Here is a 17,240-nt window from a genome sequence, read left to right as displayed (position 1 = left end):
TGTATTCCTAAAATTCATCTTTGGTTCACTGAATCCTGCTCTCTGGGAAGCAGAGCTGCTGGAGCATGGACTCAAATGCAGGTGTCCACCTGCTCATTGAACACGGAAGAGCCCAGCTCAGCCTGGCCTCCTTGGGGTCTCCACGGTGCAGGGGGATCGGTGCCACATTATCAGAAATACCGTTTTCAAGACAATCAGACGTGAACCTCAGGATGCCCCGGGAGTGATTAAAACAGATCCTTAAGAGCCCTCTAGGAAATGGAGAGTGAAGTATATTTACACCGGAAGTAGGTGGAAATGAGAAGTGCTATAAGGAAGAGAGCTACAGATGGTTATGGGCATTCAAAAGAGACGGCTGCCAGCGGGGGAATTTGGGGCAGGTGGTACGGAGGCAGCGGAAGGGAGGAAACAGATCAGTTGCAGCACATGAACAACTCTCCCAACAGGAAAAAATTACCAAGCCAGGTCAGCTGAAGTGAACAATGAACAAAGGGGAAGAATGGGAAATAAGGTTGGGAAAATAAGTGGGTGTTAGATTTGAAAACTCCTTAACATCAAGAAAATTAGGGGCCTGGCTAGCATGGCTCAGTGGTTGAGTGTTGACCAATGAACAACAATAAAAAAAAAAAAGGGCAATAAATACATATTTATCAACAGTTGATTCTAAAAATCAAAACAAACAAGGAATCTAGTGAACAAAATAAACTGATGAATAAATTAGAACCAGAGGCCTGGAAACCTGGAACAGAGTGAGGAATCTCAGAGGGAATGGGTGAGGGGATGGGAAGAGATTAATCAAAGAATGTTTATGCCCATAAGCATTCTTTGTGAACACAGACAATAAGGTGGTGAAGAACCAGGGTGGGGTAGGAACCGGTTGGAAGAGGCAATAGGGAGGAAAGAGGGCACATCTGTAACACTCCCAACAATAAAGATTTAAATATAAAAAATAAAACCAAAATCTTTTTTCTTAGGTTAGAGATTTAAGCCCTTTTGTAACATATCAGAAATACATCTTTTTTTAATCAACTTATTAAGAGGCATAACAGACCACTAGTTGAAACACTATCATTCTACTCTTCTAAGGAAACAGCACAGAACACAAATGACCAGATCCAAGGGGTCTTTTTAATTTAATTACAGAGTAAAATTATTTGGTAAATTTGAAAGGTCTAACAATTAGACAAAAAGTAAAGTATTCCTATACCAATCAAATCATAGAGCCATTTATTATAAACATATTTATGAAGTTCTTAACATGGAGCTAAGGGTCAAGTTATATCACATAGAAACATCAGGTACAGACATTACATGTACAGAATGAACAGCTGTGTTAAATCCACACACCGAGGAATTCACACTGAAGTCTGCACACTGAAGAAAGAGGCGATCCTGTCTTATGTCATCAATGTTTCTCTGTTACTCTGCCTCAATTTACACAAAGGCAAATGCTTACCTTCTTGTAGAACTGAAAGCGACACCGACCTGCCTCCATCGCGACAGAGGAGCCCACAGCTGCCATTTCCTCCATAAAGAGCCTCTCTTGGTTACGAATATTAATGGAGTCAGGGTCATTGGCAGTAGAATTCTCAGGCCTACATCTGCAGATTCCATTCTTTCAAAGTTAAAGGGGAAGATCTTGATTACTACCACTCACTTCCCTGATAACAGGAGGTCAAGACAGTTTGCAGATTAATAGTTTTCAAGTCCAGTTTGTTATAAAGTGGAAAAGAGTGTAGGATTTCCTCAAACAATTAAAGATGAAACTCATTTGACCCAGTCACCCCACTTCTAGGAATATATCCCAAGAAATCAGAAACACCAATAAGAAAGGATATATGCACCCCTATGTTCATAGCAGCACCATTTACAATAGCTAAGATTTGGAAACAGCCTAAGAGCCCATCAGCAGATGAGTGGATTAAAAAACGGTGGTACTTTTACACAATGGAATACTATGCTGCTGTAAAAAAGAAAGAACTCTTACCATTTGCAACAGCATGGATGGAACTGGAGAGCATTATGCTAAGCAAAATAAGCCGTCAAAGAAAGACAAATATCACATGATCTCACTCATATGTGGAATATAATTAACATAAACTGATGAACAAAAATAGGTCCAGAGACATAGAAGCATTGAACAAACCATCAAACCTCAGAGGCAAAGTGGAATTGTAAGAGACCAATGGACTTGTATTCATAAGCAAAACCAATGGACAGAGACAGTAGCAGGGTGAGGGCATGTACTGAGGGATGGGAGCAGCTGGGAGAGGTCAATGGGGGGAAAGAAGACATATGTAATACTTTAGAGTTTAAAGTTTAGACAATAAAGAATTTAAATTTAAAAAGTTTGAGGAGACATGCAATTAGTTGTTTTGAAATTAAAAAAAACACACACACACAAGCTGGTGTGTCTACTCAGTAAGGCACTACATGTATCTGCTCATGAGATACATGGAGAGATATGCGGTAAAGAATGGTAAGTACATCTCCATGTAACGTGGTAATAGAAAAACTACCTTAGCCATATCAACTGAGAACTGCACAAAGCTAATAGAGTTTGCAGAAATAGATTGTTCCCTAAAGTGCTGAATTTCTAAAGTAGAGCTGGAACAATAACAGAATAACAAGCCCCTTTTACCTATGGGAGATATGGGTGGGATTCCTCTGTGTCCAGGCCTTGGTTGTCCTTGATGTACTCAAAGGCATTATCCATGAGGCCACCCTGCAGCCCTCATTGCCCTGAGCACGAGAGCAGTCCACCAGATGTTTAAGAAAACTCATTCAGTTTTCTGGAACATCTGTCCTTCAAGGGTACCAGTTGCCCTAAAAGCCCAACAAGAACCATGCTGACCCTGAAGACAAAATTCAAAAGCGCTCATTCTATAAAACAAATAGCAAGACTGACAGGAGCCCCTCTATCTGAAATCTCCTTTAAAAATAGAAGACTGCATGTTGATACATAGTCTACCCAAAAGGCCACGGGTTCACGCTGGCTTTGCTCTGGGAGAGATCTGCTGGACGCCGGCATGCCTGGTTCTTCATGGGAGTCACAGGGCCTTTCCCTCTCCAATCCACAGCCAAGCGGGGTCCTCGGAGCACCTGCCCCTTCCGGGTTCCTGCGTTTAAAAGCCATTTACCATCCTCCCGAATTTTTCCTTGGTCTTTAAGGAAAAGGAAGTAGAGTGTTGCAAAGCAAGATACTTTTTGCCAACATGCTAGGAGGAGAAACACAAAAAGCCAAGCCTTGATGCCACACTCATAGTCATTGCCATGGTGAAGTGGCATCTCCCTTCCTGATTGTGCAGTTCAGTCATTTTCATGCCCTTCTCCCACTCTGCTCTTCTATGCCTTTCTTCATTCTAGAGGCAAAGGAATTCGCCATGGCCTTTAGGCCTTTATTTCCATTTAAAACTGGGATGCACGTCCTATCGAGTCAGGACAGGGTGGCACCAAGTGAAGGCCTTGGTCAGAGCCGGCCTCAGGAAGCTGCTCTGAGCCATAAACTCCCAGCAGCGTGGACCTCTGTGGGCCTCCCGGTGAGTGTCAAGGCTCAGTTAATTGACCCTCACTTGTCCCAGCACAGGTCATACCTCAGTGAAACTGGGGGAAGGCAAACCCCTTACAGGATTTCCTCCACCCACCACAGTGTATTGACCCCGAGTGTGACTCAGTTCTATGCTTGGTTAAAATCCCAGGATGGCTGAGAACAGCCATCTCTCTTGTGGCTCCTGTTTATTCTGCAGCAAAGGAGGGGAGGGGAGGGAAGGCAGGGCTCACAGGCAGAGGTGCTCACTGTCTCAGGAGGGGCAAAGCTGGGCTTGGGAAGAATGGAGAGTGGGAAGGCCATGCCCAAAGCACAGACATGGAGGGCCAGGCCCTGGTGCTGGGGTGACTGGGACAGACTGGGAGGGCTCCAGGGAAGGGGAACACTCTTAGGGCTCCTGTCCTGTGCCCCCTCCCAGGCCTTTCTCCAGGTCCCCAGGAAGGACTCACTTACAGAAACACGTGGCTGAGCAATGGAGGAGAGGGGGGAGCAAATGGCTTTTACCTCCCCACGCTGTGCACCATGAGCCATTATGTCTTCCTCAGTGTCCAACTGGCTGCTCTTGAGATTTCACTCAAGAAACTTACTTTGGACTATTTTATTCAGTGACTTTAAAAAAATTTTTGATTTATTTTCATGTCAGCATTTACAGGATATTTTGTGAAAAAGTTTTAAACGGAGGAAAATATATGTTTGTATTAAATAGTAGTATATGTATTTAGGAAACACAAACCAGAAGAATTGTACATTATTACCTGAAAGTGTGTAGTTATTATAGAAAATGCATTTAGAAAAAAAACCTTTTTCTCTCACATCCCTTCCCACATCAGATTTTTCTATGCATATATATATATATATATATATATATATATATATTTTAAATAAAAATGGAGCCACAGTTCATGAAGTCTAGTAATTACTTTTACTTACAATTAAATTGACAAACTTTTTGGAATCACAATAAGATACATTAAAAATTTTTTTTTTTTATTGTGGGGACATAGACATAAAAACATTGTCTTGGGGAGAGCAGGCCTCAAGCACCTACTTTGTGCAATGAACTGCCAACAGCATGGGTACCCTCTGGACAGTTTCCGTTGTTATCGACCTTGTTATAGAGTCTCTTGTGCTTTGTCTTCCCCTGGATCCATGGTGCATCTTAACTGCCATCAAGTTTTGGAGGCTCCTGATCTCCCGTCCTGGGTGTGAGCAGGTGGCCACGCTGTAAATTCCCAGGCTGCGGGTCCAAACAGCTATTTCCTCAGCGCAGGCGCTCCGTTGCTGTCCTCTCCCAAGCCCATGGCCACCAGGATATCCTCGATGGCTTTTTCCAATTTCCGTGCTTCTGGCTCTGGGATCACTACATCTCCTGCCTGGAATTCTTCAGCGATCTTCAAGGAAAAGGAAACAGAGTGTTGAGAAGCAAGAGATGATTTTGCTAATAAACTAGGAGAGGACACAAGAGTCCAGCCAACCATGTCACACTCACCTCATCAGCGGGAACTTCTGTCTCCAACCTCACTGGTTTTTTCTCAATGGCTGTCTTAACCACTGTGCCAACGGCTGCCTGGAGAAAACCTACCAGTAGAGCTTTAAGCTAAAAGGAAAACGTATAATAAATCATGTTTATTTCTATTTCAAACTAACTCACCTTCCCCAAGGGCACTTGCAGACAGAGAGGAGGAGAAACCAGGACCAGGGAAGGGTTTATAGGTCAGAGAGCTCTTCTCAGGCACCCACACAACAGGCCCTATTGAGTCATTAAAGGGGTTGGGGGCGGGGTGACGAACATGAAGTTATGGCCTTGGAAAGAGCTGGGTTGAAGAAGCTACTCTCTGCTGTAAACCCCCAGCAGCATGGATCCTTCTGCTCAGGGTCCCTCTGGACAGTTTCACATGGTACCTACCGCGCCAAGTAGAAGTGCGGGTAATGCGAACAGTTCATTTGGTTCTGCATGGAAACTGGGATCAACTGCTGGAGCAGCGAAGACTATTCCCAAGCAAAGAACTACCAGGAAGATTGAAGCTTTCATGGTTCAAACACCTAAGGAGAAAAAAATAAACGAGTCTGATGAGATCAATCCTTCTAAAATCCCATCATACCTTCTTATGAAGAAAGTAGGCGGGCTGAATTCCCTCTCCCAAGAACTTATTTATCCAAGGCCTGTGGAGGAAGGATGAGGATTTGTGTGGAGAAAATCAGTCCAGATGGAGGTATGTGATTCAGTCACTGAAGGAAAAGCAGCGGAGAATGACTCCAGGTTGGAAACAAGATGTGCAAAGATCATTTAATGGGAGAAGGTTGGAGGGTGGCTTATGGGTCAGGATTTTGAGGCTCCAAAGAGGAACCAAGCAAAAGGCTGTTCCAGGGATTGAGCAACAGTGCCCAGGTGACCCAGGAGAGCCTCCCTAAGGAGGACTCCTGACCCCAGGTAGGGACAGAGGTCCCAGGAGTTAGGTGGCCACTTCCCACTTCCTCCCTGACTACTGCATGGCAGGGTGAGATGTGCCTTCCAACCACCTCTCCTAGAACTGGAATCTCTCCTACAGGCCCAGCCAGGGGAAGGTGGGCAGGAGGACAGCCAGGGCTCAGCTCCCCCACCTGGCCTGGGCCACCCATCCCCCTACTCCTTCCCCAACCAGGGAAGTGCTCACCTGGCATGATGGAGCTCAGAGACACCCCTCCGCCCCACACACATACACACCAGTTCTTGCCTCCTCACAGGGCCCAGCTCTTTTGAGGCTCAGATTACTGGCCAGGGACAAGGGGCAGGAAAGCAGGCAGGACCTGGGGGAACACAGCCCTGCCCCCTGCCCACCCACACTCCTGCCTCTTCCCCAGATGCTGAAACAGTCAGGCAGAGAGGGCCCCGCAGCAGATGGGCTGTGGTCAGGCAGCTGTGTCCTGCCCAGCAATGGAAGAGAATCGTTCCTACTGGGGGCCAGGATCCTGTCCCTCAAGATGATGGACAGGCTGGTTTCTGGGGTGGCCTAGCCCAGCCTGGCCCGGTAGAAGCACTCACCTGTGGTGGACGCAGCTGAGAAGGTGCAGTAAGCAGTGGCAGGTCCAGGGATCTCTGATGCATGGTTGTGGTCCCAAGGCCTCGCATTTAAGGATCCTGAGCAGCCTGGCCAGCCCCACCCCCATCTCTTACCCATGCCTCATTGGCTAGGATAGCCTTGGGTGGGGCCGCCAAATTCTGTGTCTCCAGGTGAGGGACAAAGCTCACGTGGTCTTAATTGGTATCTGGGCAGATCCTATCTGCTTTTGTGGCACCTGGGGGTAACTATGAAGGTAGAACCAGAAAAACACTGATAAGTATTTCAGGGAGGGACTGGACCCATGTTAATCCATTACCTGCTGTTCAGGCCCTGGGCAAGGGGTTCAGGAACAAGAGCTTACAGGGAACCCCAAGTGGTATTTCAGCATAACCCTGCCTTGCCTCTCAGTTCTAGGGGTTTTGGGTAAAACCTTAGCAGGACTGAGAACTGTCTGATGGCTCCTGTTTATTCTGCAGCAAAACAGGAGCAGTGGGGGAAGGCAGGGCTCACAGGCAGAGGTGCTCACTGTCTCAGGAGGGGCGCAGCTGGGCTTGGGAAGAATGGAGGGTGGGATGGCCATGCCCAAAGCACAGACATGGAGGGCCAGGCCCTGGTCCTGGGGTAACTGGGACAGACTGGGAGGGCTCCAGGGAAGGGGGACACTCCTAGGGCTCCTGTCCTGTGCCCCCTCCCAGGCCTTTCTCCAGGTCCCCAGGAAGGACTCACTTACAGAGACACGTGGCTGAGCAATGGAGGAGAGGGGGGAGCAAATGGCTTTTACCTCCCCATGCTGTGCACCATGAGCCATTATGTCTTCCTCAGTGTCCAACAGCCTGCTCTTGAGATTTCACTCAAGAAACTTACTTTAGACTTTAATTCAATGAAGTTTTGCTTTGATTTACATTTAATGTCAGCATTTTAATGACATTTGGTGAAAATGTTTTAATTTGAGAAAGTATATATCTATATTACATATTACACAAACCAGAAATGTATGTTTGTTTGTATTCATTATAGAAAATACCTGTCAGACAATTTTATTCTCATTTCACCTTCCTTCCCACATCAGTGTGTTCTAGGTATATTTTCATTTTTTAAAATAAAGATAGAGTCACAGTTCATGAAGATTAGTACCTATTTTCTACTTACAATTAGATTTACAAACTTTCTAGAACCATGATGACATACATAATTTTGATTTTTACTCTGGCGATGTAGATATAACATAAAACTCCTGATTGCCACCATTTTAAGGGCACAGATCAGTGGCATGAAGCTCGTGCAGATTGTCCTCAGCTCTCACCACCCTCCGTTCAGAACCTGTTCCTCCCCCCAATCTCAGGCTCTGTCCCCTTTAAGCAGTAACTCTGCATTCCTCCCTCCCCCAGTGCCTGGCAATAACATAGAAATGTTTTACTCTCTGTCTCTATGAATTTGACTTCTCTGCATATATATATCACATTAGTGAAATCATGTAGTATTTTCTTTTGTACCTGGCTATTTCACTTCACATAATACCCTCAATGTTCATCCATATTTTAGCACATGTCAGAATTTTCATTTTTTAAAAGTGAATAATATTTTGTGAGTAAATGTGTTATGTTTGTTTCTCCAGTCATCCCTGGATGGACATATGGCTTACACCCACATTAGGCTACTTTGAATAATGTTGCTGTCCTCATAGTTGCACAAATGTTTGAGTTCCTCCTTTCATTTCTTTGGGTGCATACCTAGAAGTTAAATGAATTGCTGGGTCTGAAAATTCTGTGCTTATTTGCAAGAATTTTCTCAATCCTCTGATTTGCCATTTTATTAAGTAAATAATGTCCTTGGATGGACATTTAAAAACTTTTAATTAATCATATGAAACTTTTTTTTTGTTTTTGTTTGCCTATTCTTTTAACATCTTTCCCCTCCCCCCCCCCCAAAAAAAAAATTACTAATACATTTAATATTATGAGGTTCTTCCTTTATGTTTTATTTTAAGGTTTGTAATTTTAGTGTTCCTGCTTTGGTCTTTGATCCATTTTTTTGTTTATTTTTGCATAGGTTTAAAGTAAAGGTCGAATTTTATTGTTTTGAATGTGGATATTTGATTTTCAAGCATCATTTGTTGAAAAGATCTTCCTACCTCTATTGTATAATCTTGGCAACCCCATACAATTTTTAAAAATCAGTTCATTTGAATTTTATTATAATATCATTGAGAATATAGAAACTCTCTTCTCTCAAACTCTGGAACCTGAATATCTTAGGTGATTAAAAAATACGTTGCATTCTAAATCACTGGAGCTGTATTTTTTGAGTACACCATGCATTTTATCCCAATCAGTGATCACGAGATGTAAGTAGATTTCTGATTTGTGGCTTTACAGTTCCCCTGGGGTCTCAGATCCATAAGATAGTTCACCTGCTCCTGCAGGGGCCCTGCCCTCAGGCAGTTGCCTCACAGGAGGCTGTGTGGCAGGTGTTCCTCCAAGGAATGGCATCCCCTTTGGGTTTGAGGAAATGCCAGACCACTTTCCACAGTGGCTCCTATTTCACACCCCCTCCGCACGTTGTGAGGGTCCTGATTCCTGCATATCCCCTGAAATACATCCTACTGTCCATTTTTAAACTGTGTCCCTGTTAATAGTTAGAAGTGGTGTCTCATTTTGGATTGGATTTGCATTTCTCTGATGAATGATGATGTTTATATCTTTACAAGTGCTTACGTATATGTCCTTTGGGAAATATGTATTCAAATTATTTGTCCAATTTAAAATTGTTATTTGTTTTTTTATTGCCGAGTTGCAAGATTTCTCTATATATCCTGGATATTACGCATTTATGAAATATATGATTTGCAAATACTTTTGCCCACTCTGCTGTTGAGTTGCAAGGTTTCTCTATATATCCTGGATATTACGCATTTATGAAATATATGATTTGCAAATACTTTTGCCCACTCTGCTGTTGCATTTTATCTCTTTGGCATGTCTTCTTTTAAAATCATGGTAAAATAAACATAACATGAAATTACCACTTAAGCCATTTCAGGTGTACAGTTCAGCATTTTGTGCACCCATCACTGTCATCAAGCACTAGAATTCTCATCGTGTCAATCTGAAAACATGCACCCATTCAACACAGTTCTCCATGTCTCCCTCCCACCAGCCTCTGGCCACCATCGTTCCACTTTCCTTGAATATAACAAAACCAGTGGATTGTATATGCTTATGTGGGGAACCTTTTCATATGAGAATCATATCTCAGTTTAGAAAATAAAGAGGGGGTTATATTGAAGTCATTAGACACTCTATGATGCATCATACAGTGTTGTAGTACAGCAGCTTGACTAGCAATTGCCTGCCCCTCTCCCAAGATAGATCTCCAGGGAAATTCAAGAGAAAGAGGAACTATTTGTGAAAAAGTAGTTAAGACAAGCATGTGGCAAATATACGTGTTAGTCAAACATCTCCCCTGGTGATTTCCAATAGTGCCAGCATGGTAAAGTGAGATGGTAAACTTCTGCTGTGCTCACGCTGTTGAACACTCTGAAGATGTAGTAGTCACACCCCACAGGCACAAAACCCTTCAGCGAGGGCCACGGAGAACTGCCTCCTCGGCATGCATAGTTCCATAGTTCTGCCCAAATGATGAAAGGGGAGGAAATTAGGACTTGACTGAACTGTCTGTTGATGAAAAAGGGGTTCTATGGAAAGTGATCTCACAGAGCGATCTGCTCATAAATTCCTAAGTGGGCAGGTCTTGGTGGGTAGTCACAACCCAGCTATATACATTTTTATTAAAATGTTTATCTTTGACACATGCAAGCCCTGTCCATTGTTTCCATGGATGAACACACCTTGGCAATAAGCTGTAACCAACCTCAAATTGTACATAATCTCACTAAGCATCCTGTAGTCCAATCCTTGCCTGGCTTTCCCCAACCTTCATATAATGTCCCTTATATTTCCTTTTTAATTTCAAATGCATAAAAGAAACTGCACAACTGTTATTATCTGGAATATTTGAGATCTTTCACCCTCAACCCCCAATCATATGTTGCCCGTTTGGCTCAAATAAACACCTGTGAAAATTACCTACAGCCAGCTGGCTTTGCTCAGTGCTTGAGCATGGGACTATGAACTGGGAGGTCATGGTTTGATCCCTAGTCAGGGCATAAACCCCAATTGTGGGCTAGATCCCAGTATGGGGTTTATAGGAGGCAGCTGATCAGAGATTCTGTCTCAGCATTGGTGTTTCTATCTCACTCTTCTTCTTTGAAATCAATGAAAAATATATAAAAATATTATCTACTGGTTTGGATTTTTCTTAGATTGACATTTTGTTTCTGATTTATCCTTTTTCATTTCCTTCTGGATGAGAGAAGCAATGAAAATAATTTCTTTCTTTCTCTTCTTGTTATTATTTCAATTGAACTGTTAGAGAACGTTGATAAATGCTTTGCCATAAATATAATAGTAAGCTTTGGTCATTAAAATTACAGAATATAGCAAAGCTTCTATTTTAAAACCATTGTATGTTTCTGCCATGTCTGAGTTAAAATAATGGATAAATGAATTGAAATATTTTTTAAACTCTTGATGTCAAGGTTTTACCACAGAATTTCATTGTGGAAAATGCAGGTAAATCAGAAGTCATCCCTCACAAGAGTAAATTTTGGGCAAAGAACCTATCTTCTCCAAGCCACAGACACAGTCACCTACCCCAGAGAAGTTCATCAGTGTGACCTCAAAGCTCATGACAAGGTTAAGATGAAAAGAAGACACTCTTTGCTCCATTTCTCTATCAGGTGAACCTGTGAACATCAAGTACTCATGGCATGGAGTGTGAATGAGCCTTTTCAGCACAGTGCCTTGGATGGGCCACCATCCAAATGCACTCTATACATGTGGTCAACATCAAAGATGTTAAGGGCAACCTTCATATGTTTGGGTTATAAATTACATGAGGTAACACAGGTGTTGATAAAACCCATCATATCCAGAATTTCTCTCTTGAAAATGGACATGTCCTTGAGTAAATGACATTTAATCCAAAGGCCCAGTAACATCGCAGTGACTACTGTTGCCATTAAGTATTGGCTCTTGATCATGCTTATTACAATATATACTGGAGGCCTGATGCACGAACTCAGTACAAGAGTAGGCCTTCACACCCACTGTGGCTACTTGGATCCCTCCCTCACAGCTACAGAGGCTGCCTAAATCCCGTAGCTTCAGCCTCAGCTTTGTCTGAAAGGTGGTCTGGAAGGATGTCTGGTCTAATTAGCATATTCTGTTTTTATTATTATAGATATGTACCACATCTTCTTTATCATTTATCTATTGATGATATTGATTTTCTTAACATATGTTGGCTATTGTAAATAGTGCAGCAATGAACATAGAGGCCGACATATCTTTTTGAATATGTGTTTTGAATAAGAAATAGCTTTTAAAATCCATTTATAGATTCATGAACAATTAAGTTGTTACCATACCTTGACTATCCCATAACACACACACACTCACACACACACACACACACACACACTGTGATAATGCTAACCATTAGAAAAATGAAATCTTGCAATTTTCTACAACATGGATAGACCTTGTTGGTATTACTACAAGTGAAAGAAGTTTTACCAAGAAAATTAAATATCATATCATCTCTCTCTAATACATGGATCTTTAAAACAAAACAAATAAAAAACTAACAAACAGAAAAATAAGCTAATAGATATAATAACAGATGGACGGTAGCTAGAGACAGGTGGGAGGTGGGAGAAATAGATGGAGTTCAAAATGTAAAACAACAATAACAACAAAAAAACTAAACTAAATTAAAATTTTAAAGCCTGAGGTAAAGAAAAAAAGAAAAAAAAACCTATTGTTTCTTCCTCCTATCTTATCACCTGTCCTACTTTATTCTCAATTCCCCCTTTAGCCAGGGGCAGGGAATTTATTGGGTCGGCAACTATGTAATTGCGGATTTTTTAAAGAAAATCAAAGACAATTTTTTCATGGAACTAAATAACTTTATTCTGTAATGTATTGCCCATTTTGATCAATGACCTTTTGCCATCTTTCAGGCAGCATCATAATCCCACATTCAAAAAACTTCTGGTTTTTATTAGCAAAAAACTGAATCAGGTACGATTTGACATCATCATCATTATTGAAATTTTTACCATTCAAGGAGTTTTGTAAAGATCGAAACAAAAAGTAATCAGATGGTGCAAGGTCAGGACTATATGGTGAATGTGGCAAAACATCCCAACCAAGCTCCATTAATTTTTGCCGAGTGACCAAAGATGTGTGTGGCCTTGCATTGTCATGATGGAATACAACACCTTTTCGATTTGTCAATTCGGGCCGCTTTTCTTCAACTGCATTGTTTAATTTCGTTAGTTGTTCAATGTAGACATCAGAATTGATCGTTCGGTTGGGTGGTAAGAGTTCAAAGTAGACAATTCCTTTGTAATCCCACCAAACTGATAACAAAACCTTCTTTTGATGAATATCAGCTTTTGATGTTGTTTGAGTTGGTTCACCTGGCCTGCTTCACGATCTTTTCCGCTTGATATTGTTGTAAACAACCCATTTTTCATTGCCAGTTATCAGTCGTTTTAAAAATGGATCATTTTCATTACATTTCTTTAGCAAATCGCAGCTGCTAATGCGTTGCGTTAACTGTGATTCTTTCAGTTCGTGAGGAACCCATGTATAGAGTTTTTGAACATAGCCAAGTTGTTTTAAGTGATTTTCAATGCATGTATGTGATACATGAAGCTTCTCTGCAATCTCACGTGTTGTACTGTGACAGTCCGAATTGATTATTGCTTTGATTAGGGCATCATCAACTTCAACTGGACGACCAGAGCGTTTTTCATCTTTGAGTGAAAAATCACCAGAACGAAATTTGGCAAACCAATTTTGACACTGCTGTTCTTTTAAGGCTTTGTCACTATAAACAGCACATAACTTTTTATGAGCTTGCGATGCATTTTTCCCTTTGCAGAAATAAAAAAGCAAAATATGACGAAAATGTTCCTTTTGATTTTCCATTTTTCAACGAACGTCAAACGAAAACTACAAAACAGATCAAAAAACTTTTTTTACTGATTAACAGCTGAATAGCCAACTATCAAATAACAAAATGTGTTTTACATTTGTACTACGTCTGCAAACCTAAAAATTCAACTGAAGCCATATATGTGTGAAACCCGCAATTACTTAGCTGCCGACCCAATAGTATCTCAAAATCTGCAAGTAAGAAGATGAACAGAATCTAAAACATCTTCAATTACTCCAATTCAGAAAGGGTCTTTCATACCAGTTTTTCTTCCATTTCCTCCATTTCCAGGTGTGCTAGCATGCCGAGAATTTTCTCTGTAAAAAAAGTAATTTACATACTGGAGCTCAGCGAAGGCTGAATCCATCCCTATGTTCTACATTTTCTCTGCAGTTTCCTAGTTTTCCAGCCTGGTTAGCTGTTTTCTATATCCCAGGTACAATACTTGTAGCAAATATTTTCAAATTCTTAGCTTAGTAAGAACAGATATTTTCTTACTGCCATCTACCATATTGCAGCACTGCCCATTGCCCATTATATGGACATTTTTTGATAACACCCTATTTCTAAGGACTGGTTTCTGCATTAGACATGCCTTTTTCATGTTCTGGTGATTGACACGCAATTCAATAAGCTTTGAAAAGAGACTTCTGTTATGTGACATAGGGTTGTTTTTCTTGAAATAGAGCTGAATTCCACCAAAATTTATCACCTTGGTTGATGTTGTCACATCACATTCAGTGCCCTTCCTTTTCACCCAGACAATCTTGTTTTTGGCTTTCTTCTCAGAGTTCTCATACCCGCACTTGGTGATTATAAACTGATTGCCCTAAGGGCGGTATTCTGAGAAGAGAAAGGCTCTTGGCTACTAGCATAACATTGTCTTTAGGTGGCCTGAAACAAGAGCTCATTCCAAACAGATCCCTGTGGTTTGCAGATGACTGGCAGGTGGTATTCCTGTTCTCCCAGCTGCTTCACTTTGCTTTATGTTCAGCTGAACCTGAAACACTTTCAAGGCAGAGGAGCTGTTAGAAAACAAAGAGTGCAACTGACAGCTGATATGGTTAGGGTGTATTTAATTTTATAAGAGCTGCTTTGGTAGAAAGTGGATAAAGGTGTTTAAAAGATACAAACCTTAGTTTTGATATGAATAAATTCGGATGATATAATGGGCAACATGGTGACTATCCTATATAATAAAAGCCTAATGTGAAAATTTACTGTCATTCCAACACACAAGATGGCACCCCTATGTGGGCACAAGATGACCACCACAAAATGGCCAACAGGGGAGGGCAATTGTGAGCAATCAGGCCAGCAGGCTAGGGCAGTTGGGAAGGACCAGGCCTGCAAGGGAGGGCAGTTGTGGGCAATTAAGCTTGCAGGGGAGGACAGTTGGGGGGAACCATGCTTGTAGAGGAGAGAAATTGGGGGAGGGGGCTAGGCCTACAAGGGAGGGCAGTTGGGGAGGACTCAGGCCAGCAGGGGAGGGTAGCTAGGAGGAACCAGGTCTACAGGGGAGGGAAGTTGGGGGGATCAGGCCAGCAGGGGAAGGCAGTTAGAGGCAACCAGGCTGGCAAGGGAGGGCAGTTAAGGATGACTAGGCCAGCAAGGGAAGGCAGTCGGGGTGACCAGGCTGGCAGAGGATTTGTTAGGGGGTGAACAGGCTGACAAACAGAAGCAGTTAGGGACAATCAGGTAGGCAGGCAGGCAAGCGATTGGGAGCCAGCTGTCCTAGATTGGAGAGGGTGCAGACTGGGCTGAGGGACATCCTCCTCCCCGTGCATGAATTTCATGCACCGGACATCTAGTTCTATTATAATTATTGAGGCTTATTTATTGTTTAGATACATAATTAAAATTTGATGTTGTGAGAAGCTAAGTGAGATCATTTTTGTTTTGTCCCCAAATCTAAATCAAGCCCACAGTTGGAGTTCAGATAACATTAAGCTATGAGGTCAGTGCCTTTATTTCTGAATTTGTCTTGTCAGCAGGACTCAAACATGCCAAACCCCTGTATTAATGACCTGTGACTGTAACACAACATTCCAACACTCTTCCTGAAAACCTGGGCCATCCATAGGTCTGTGCTTGGCTGCACGTTTTCTGATCCAGGTGATCAGCCTGCTCTTGGTCGTGCATCCCTCATGCTCTTTGGATTGGCCAAGTCATGCTCTACGTGTGGCCATGACAGAGGTACAAGAGATAATTGGAAACATAGGGACTCATAAGGCCTAGGCTCAGTACTAGCACAATGTCCCTTCCCCAATGTCCCTGTCTCTTCTTTTGTACAAGAGAAGTCGCACAGCCAAGCCTAATGTATTGGAGCAGGGAAGCACCCTCATGTAGAAGAGCAGAGAGAATGAACATTTCTGAAAAGGAATCCATCTACAGCTGGGTGTGGAGATATATGATGGCACACAGCAAGGAAGAAATGCATGGCATTTTATGCCCCAGCCTCAGAAGTCACATCTCACGATTTCTCCCATACTTTATCAGGAGCCATCAGAGGTTCTACCAGGTTCAAGGGTAGACCCCGTTGTGCAATGGATGGAGTACAAAGCTCATTTTCTTAAAAGACCACATATAATTGGAGATCTCGATATGGTTATCTCTGGAAAATGCAATCAGCCACAGGAACAATGAAATGGTATTTCCAAGGAACGAGCTTCCATGGCAGCTAGTGTTTGGGGAACTAGAGGGCATTCCCTGGACCCCGGGTGGTGGTGGCACCATTTAGTGTCTTGAAGACAGGATTTCCTCAAAAGGAAATGAGCTCCAGTTTTCCAACTGTAAGTTTCTGCTGGGACCCTGGGATCTCCACGGCCTTTAGGTGACTAAATGTCTTTGTGGAAGCCCTTCACTCACTGGCTGATGTAAGTGTTCAGTGCTGATGGGTCATAGGGCCTCCCTGAGATCTTCACAAAACCCACCCACACCCATGGTGTATCCCCAGGGAGGTGAGAGAGGCCAGTCAGAGAGGGGTGTGCAGAGAGGGATGCAGACTGCCTCCTTCCAGGTGTATGAAGCTGGGGCATGCCCTCACCCTCTCTCAGCTCCAGTTTCCTTACTCTGTACAACAGGACAAGCAGAAACTTTTCTAAGGGGCACGCTATACTAATGCATACGAAGTTCTGGACAAATACACACTGATATAAAGATGGTGGTGACTGATGCTGTCTTGGGGTGGAGGAAGAGCAGAGAAACACTGGGTATTTGCTAGACACTGAATGTTTGCTTTCCTTTCCCTAGTCCTGTGTTTAATCCCTAACTCCTAGGTGATGGTTTGAGGAAGTGCTGCTTTGGGGAGTTAACTGGGTCAAGAGGGTGGTGCCCTCATGAATAGGATTAGTGTCCTTATAAAGAAAGCACTAGGGATTCCCTTTTCTCTTCTCCAGTTGAGGACAATCAGAAAAGAGAGAGGTCTATGAACCAGGAAGTGGGTCCTCATAAGACTCTAAATTTGCTGGTGCCTTGGTCTTGGACTTTCAGGATACAGAGCTTTTCTGTATAAAAAAAAAAAATAAATTTATTTATGTGGAAAATAAATTTTTGTTGTTTATAAGCTGCCTAAGTCCATTTTACTC

General features: G+C 42.6%; 1 pseudogene; it reads right to left on the bottom strand.

Moving 5' to 3' along the window:
* Nucleotides 1-2,434: 2,434 nt before the first annotated feature.
* Nucleotides 2,435-4,697, bottom strand: LOC118732225 (annotated as a pseudogene).
* Nucleotides 4,698-17,240: the final 12,543 nt, after the last annotated feature.

This window comes from Pipistrellus kuhlii, unplaced genomic scaffold (genome assembly GCF_014108245.1).
Source record: "Pipistrellus kuhlii isolate mPipKuh1 unplaced genomic scaffold, mPipKuh1.p scaffold_m20_p_36, whole genome shotgun sequence".
In the NCBI taxonomy this organism is placed as follows: Eukaryota; Metazoa; Chordata; class Mammalia; order Chiroptera; family Vespertilionidae; genus Pipistrellus; species Pipistrellus kuhlii.
Note: the sequence above shows the minus strand (reverse complement) of the source record. Positions and strands in the feature narration are given on the sequence as shown.